This window comes from Mustela nivalis (genome assembly GCF_964662115.1).
Source record: "Mustela nivalis genome assembly, chromosome: 13".
In the NCBI taxonomy this organism is placed as follows: Eukaryota; Metazoa; Chordata; class Mammalia; order Carnivora; family Mustelidae; genus Mustela; species Mustela nivalis.
Genome location: NC_139032.1, coordinates 16,936,249 through 16,943,295, shown reverse-complemented (window position 1 = coordinate 16,943,295; position 7,047 = coordinate 16,936,249).

Below are 7,047 nucleotides of genomic sequence, written 5' to 3'. Positions count from 1 at the left end.
CAGGTTGGCGGTAGAGTTTACTTAATAATAAAATCTTGTAAAGTAATTTTCTTATAATCATTATATGCAAGACTGAGGACAGTGGAACCAAAGTTCCTTTTAAACTGTGGTTTATATTTTTATCCTGGAACCCAAAATATCTTGTGCAGAATTTGCATTTTGGTCAGAATTAGAAAAAAGGTAATTGCAATTTGTTTTCTCCATCTTTTGCTAACCCAGATGACCTTTTTAACTAAGGGCTTAAGACATTGAGAAGGCAAAAGAACTGTGAAAAAATCTCATAATAAATTATGAAATTAAATTCATGAATTTTATTAATTCAATGTTTGAAGCGAAACCTGTCACTTCTTTCCACTGGGCTAACCATGTTTCTTTAATCCCCATTTGATTAGTTGTTTTTGTTTTGTTTTCCTGGGCTTACATCAAGGATATTTTAAGGTTTTTTGTTTTTGTTTTTGTTTTTGTTTTTGAGGATTTTATTGTTAAGCTCAAACTCATAACCCTGGGATCAAGAGTTGCATGCCCTGGCACTCTTTAAGCTGATTTTTAATCAACACTCCTGGTATGTCTGAAAGAACAACTCTTTTTAATTTCTAAAGGGGTAATCAAATTTGCTTGCTTTTGAGTTGTCTACTCATACCATTAAAGATTTATAGCTTAAAAAAGAAAAGAAAGTGTACATATCTTATGACCCAGCAATTCTACTCTTTGGCATAAAATCAACAGTTGTTTTGTCTAAGGTAGTAGCCACAAGGCACACATGGCTAGTGAGCCCTTGAAATTGCCTAGACTCCATTGAAATGTGTGGGAAGTGTCAAATACACAATAGATTCTGAAGATTTAATATGAAAGAAGAAATAATTTAAAATATCTCTTTTTAAATATTGATGATACGTTGAAATGATATTTTGGATATATTGATTTATGTATTATTCAAATAAAAAAAAAAAGGGTGACTAAAATTTGTTACTGGCTTAATAGTTGGAATGTAGACTGTATGTCACCCAAGCAGTGCTAATTCTGTTCCCTAACACAATTGGGAGCATCGTCTTCAGGTGTATCATGAGGATGGATGGATTGATTTGATCATCTAAGTTTAATGTGTAATATGGTCTTGAGAGTAAAATTAACTTCAAGACCCAATGAGTGGATTTATAAATTAACTTTTTGACTACGTCTTTCTGGTCAGTTGGGTATGGTGGGTAGCCCATAAATGTGATGATTTATTTTTAGTGACCACAATAGCATAAGCCTATCATAAATCTACTCACGTAGTCCACAAGGTCTTTCTGGATCTCTGCAGGGCATATCTGTCAGGGGCCTTTCAGAAAACCAGTGTCCCAGCAGAGATTTCTACAGAGAAGTGAAGGAGTTGGTTCAACAGGCGTGAAGAGAACCATTGAACCATTGCAGTAACGGGAAGGTAGCAAGGGCAGAAGCAGCTGCCTCAGGGAGAGCTGGAGAGAAGGAGCTGGTGTCAGAAACCAAGAGCTGCCTGCTTACCAGAAGGCCCCTGGGGAGCTGGGACTCGGGCCCCTAAGGAAGGGGTGGTACCCAGCTGGTGGTGATATTTTCCAAAGGCAAGTGTTGAGGCCAGATCCCAGAGGGTGGATTAAATACTAGAAATCAGAACCAACTGCTGAAGGGAGGGGAGGGAAAGTGGAGGGAAGGGGGGAACATTGCCGGGTGACCATGGCAGGCACAGGCAAGCAAACATAAAGGAGCAAGTCCCTTTTCCCTTCTGACTCCCTGTCTCCCGAAACACCCGTGATCGGCAAAAACCTTAATAGAAAACACACAGAGCTACAGCCTCAGTGAACTGATACCTTAGACATTCCTTAATAACCAGCGGAAGGAGAGAACTCGTGATTATGAATATCAACTATCCTTGTATCACAGAGGTAGGGGAGTGCTAATAAATGGAGCTCTTATACTGATGATTAATTCAATTGTGATACATTTTTTAAAAATATCATAAGGATGCTTCGGGGGCTCAGTCCTTTGAGTGTCCCACTCTTGATTTCAGCTCAGGTCATGATCTTGGGGTCATGGGATTAGGGTCCTCCTCGTGCTCATGCTCAGCGGGGAGTCTGCTGGGGGATTCTCTCCCCCTCTCCTCTCCCTTGCCTCTCTCTCTCAAATAAATATATCTTTAACAACATTTATCATAATAAAATCATTGTTAAAAGTACAACTCAAATAAGAGACGTTGAACTTGACCCTAATCCTATGCTCCCAGAAGATAGTGATGGTTCGAGAAACTCCCACTCCCACACCCCTTTGTGTTCTGGGAACTAGCTTTGGGCGAAGAATCATCACCTTCCCTCAAATGACACAGCTAAGACTCAGGGAGAACTCCCTAGTTTATCTATGACAAGGTCAGACACCGACCATCCAGATTCTCTTTGTGGCTCAGAAATGATTAGCTGAGCCGTTTGTCCCCAGTGAATGATCAGCACAAAGTGCCCTGCTCGCTTTACTTGATGAAACTTTATTCAAGCTTCCCTCCTTCCCCACAACTTCAAGCTTTCATTCACCCTCAGCCCAAGCCAGCAGTGGGATGGAGAATACACCCTGGCCATTCTACGTACTTCTTCATCTACTGATAGTTTTTTTGTTTTACTCTGATGCTTCCGCCAAAGTGCTTGCAAATCAACTACAGACCAGAGTGCTTTGTTTTCAACAAAGAAGGACTGTCTCAGAGTCTGGTGGAAAGGGACCCCGCCAGCTAGGTACTCGTGGGCACAACTTCTGATGGCATCACTTAAATAACTTCGAGAATATGCTGGTGGTATGGGTTGAGATTTCCTGAGCTCTGGTGGGGGACCAGCTGAGTTCATGAGACTATCAACCGAGATCAGAAATGAATTACTTGGGGCTGAATAAAGATCTGATGAAGGAGGATTATGACCTTTGTTTGGAATATCACTGATGCTTTAATGTTTATGTTTTCCCAATATACAAAACCCCTTATTCTTTCCCCATTATCTATAGCTCATGACAATTTAGTAGACTATGCTTTCATAGACAGAAATGAAACTTCTCATTCTTCCCCTTGCTGTCACCTTCAGAATTAAAAATCTCTTACTGAGGGGCACCTGACTCTTGATCTTGGCTCAGGTCTTGATCTCACAGTTGTGAATTTGAGCTCCACGTTGGGCTCCATGATAGGCACGAAACGTACTTTAAAAAAAAAAAATCTTACTGAATATTCTTATTTTCGTGGCAATATAGTTATTTGCTTAGGTTCAGTGCAGTCTATATTCCTTGTTAATAGGATATAATTGGGAACATTGGTTATTAAACCAAGGCTTTGGCTGGAATGTCATATTTGCAAATACTGTTCCTTTACTAGACTCTTATAAAAATCTGATACTGACTTTATTATGAAGCCAATGCTTAAACCCTTTTGGGAAAATCTAGCCTGATACTTGGCTTACAGGTTTCTAGCCTTACAGATGAGTTAGGACTCTTACTTCCTGGCAGGCCTAGGAACCCGAGAAGGTCTGGGAACATTGAGAAGAGGAGGATTTGCCCAAATATATCGATACTGCCGGTGAAATATGATGACAGGTTCATGGTTTGGCTTCCTAGCCTTAATACATTTGTACAAGTCCAACCTGAGATTTCTTATAAAAAAGTTCCAGAGAAGCAAACTTACAAAGATCTATATGCTAAGTTAGCACTCTTGCTGTACCTGTGTAAATAATCAGGTCATTCCTAAAGAGACCAGCCTTATTTTGTGGTCAAGAATAATCTTTCTTTAGGGTTACCTTGGCTCTAAAAGGATATGATTGTAGAGAGAAATTTTGTGTTTTAGTAGAAAATGATAGCAACATCATTCTGGGTGACCCGATTCTGGTTCCATTCATTGATCTATTTTGAACATCTTATAAATTGCAGGTCCGCTGATAGTTGTACAAACTCTCTGGTCAGGTAGAGACTTAACCGGTTTCTTCATCACTGTGGAAAGACCAGTTCCCTTGCCTACCTATAAACTGGACTAGATCGTGTCACTTTGTACAAATCGTCAACCCTCACAGACTTTCAGTTCTTCATTTCCTGCAACATCTCCCTCCCTCTTGACCAAGAACTAAAACCTGACTGCCCAGACATTTATCAGGACTCTAGGTTGCCTTGTAACTGGTTTTTTCCACCAAGATCTCAGGAAGCATTGGAAACTGACGCCCAACAACTTGACCGCACGAGTGGGCTGGGTTCTTCCCCATGCCTGGGCAGTGAGGAAGTCTGGCAAAATGTTCAGCTCACACTTATCCTTCTATGAGGGGAAAAATGAGGGGAAAGCAAGCCCATGGATAACATCACTGAGCACACTGTCATCTCAGCTTTCAGAAACTCAACAAGCAGTGCTTGTATAGTAAGAATTTCACCTACTAATATCTTAGGCCTTTACCATTAATATTTCTTTTTTTTTTTTTTTTCATTGTAAGCATCCCTCTTTTTTTTAAGAGTCTGATCTTTGTAACTACGTCTCAACAGATGGTTCAACCAATTTTGCAGGAATAATATCAGCAAGAGGCCTTGGGAAACTATTTCTTAGCCCCTGACTTGCTCTGCTCAGGAGGTTTATGATGGCCTGTGAGCTGTTCAGTGATAAATCATATTCATTCATCTTGAACTAAAGGGGAACATGACAACGCTGAACTTTCCGAGAGCTCGTGCTCCAAAGAAGCAGTGATGATGAAACAAATCCCCCACACTCCCTTGCAGTACTCCTTTTGAATAAAGTCTCTCCTTACCGAAATCTGGATTGTTTATTTTGAAAGAAGCTACAGATTTAGTTTGGGATCATTTAAAAAATTCAGCAGAATTACCTTGACTGGAACAGGAGGAAGATGTAAGAGAGTATGGTGTCACTCTCAAAGCATGAAGATGGAGAAAGCAAATTCAGTAATAAATGTACTGTTTAGGGGAAAAAGGTTGACTCCCAAGCATACAAATTCCACACCGAATGAATGCTGAAATTTGTTTTTAAAACCCATAAAACCTATCTTAAAATTTAAAAGAAGAAGAAGAGGAAGAGGGAGAGGAAGAAGGAGAAGGAGAAAAGGAAGAAAATGAAGAAAGAAAAAGAAAAAATTTAGGAACAGGCAGCCTTTCTCATAACGATGACAAAGCCAAAAGTCTCAGAAAAAGCCTGATGGACTTCATACATTAAAAATATTAAATGTGTGCCCAGCAAAGGATATAAACAAATTTAAGAGTCAAAACCAAGAAACTATATGCAATGGTATATTGACTGACAGAGATCAAAAGTAGGCAGAGAGGCAGGCGGGGGGGGGGGGGGGGGGTAGGGGGGGGAAAGCAGGCTCCCTGTGGAGCAGAGAGCCCGATGCAGTCCTTGATCCCAGGACCCTGAGATCATGACCTGAGCTGAAGGCAGCGGCTTTAACCTGCTGAGCCACCCGGGTCCCCCCAAAGTTAAATTTTTTTAATGGAGACTTCTTTACAAATGAACTTTTCACGTAAATAGCAAGATGCCCAGGCGAAAGACGGGCAAAGGAGCAAAGGACATGATTGGAGAATTCACGTAAGAAGAAACCCGTATGTAAAGATGCTCAACTTCAATAAAAGTCTATGAAATGCAGGGGTGCCTGGGTGGCACAGAGAGTTAATTAAGCCTCTGCCTTCTGTTCAGGTCATGATCCCAGGGTCCTTGGATCGAGCCTCCTCTTTGGGCTCTCTGCTCCGCAGGGAACCCACTTCCCTCTCTCTCTGCCTGGCTCTCTGCCTACTTGCGATCTCTGTCTGTCAAATAAATAAATAAAATCTTTTAAAAAGAAAGGCTATGAAGTGCAAAATAAAACAAGAAATCATTTTTCACCAATCAGGTTGGCAAAGTTAAGAAAGATTGATAAGCCTAATATTGATGAGGATATATGGATATAGGCTTCTGTAACTGCTGTTGGAAGGAAAACTTGTCCTCTGCCATCCAAGGTTCCTCTGAATGATTGAGGGGCCCTCCAAAAAGTGATAATAACCAGACTGACAGGAGACAGGGTAACGTTCATTCTTTTTTCTTTCTTTCTTTCTTTCTTTTTTTTTTTTTTTTTGGTAAATATTTATTTATTTGTCAGAGAGAGAGAGAAAGCGCGCGTGCATGCAGAAGCAGGCAGAGAGGCAGGCAGAGGTGGAGAGAGAAGTAGGCTCCCTGCTGAGCAAGGAGCCCAATGCCGTACATGATCTCAGGGCCCTAGGATCATCACCCGAGCCAAAGGCAACAGCTTCACCAACTGAGCCACCCAGGTGTCCTGATAATGTTCATTTTTTTTTTTAAGATTTTATTTATTTATTTGACAGAGAGACACAGTGAGAGAGAGAGAGAGAGAGAGAGAGAGAGAGAGCGCACAAGCAGGGGGAGTGGGAGAGGGAGAAGCAGACTCTCCACTGAGCAGGGACCCCAATGTGGGGCTCAATCCCAGGGCCCTGGGATCATGACCTGAGCCAAAGCTTAACGTTAAGCTTAAGTTTAACAACTGAGCCACCAGGCACCACCCTCCAACCATAACATTCATTCTTAAGAGCCCGTGAGAGTTGTAATGAGTAATTGTGAGAGAGATGAAGGCCTATATGTAAGAGAACATACTGTTTGATTCATATTTACATATTTGAAAGTTTGAACAGGTAAATCTAGTGACAGAAAGGGGAATAGTTATCTGGGACTGGGGGGAGTGGGCTTACTTTTTGAGATTATTCAGATGTTCTTTATTTTGACCATGGTACTGATTACATGGGTACATACGTTTCACAAAACTCACTGGAGAATCCACTTAAAATGGATGTATTATATTGCATAGGTACGGGGGAAAATAATTTCCCCCCTACCCTTTTAGATTCTTGGCTGAGACAGCCCTGTAATACAAGATAGGTTAACAAAGAGAAAACAAACAAGTTATTAACCTGTATACCTCCTGTAGGAGCCAAGGGCAAGCTACCCCAAGACAGACCTTTTTGGCATGTAGATCAGGCTGAGCTGAAAACAATCAAAGCCCAAAAGACTCAGAAAGAAACTTAGACCTCACCGCA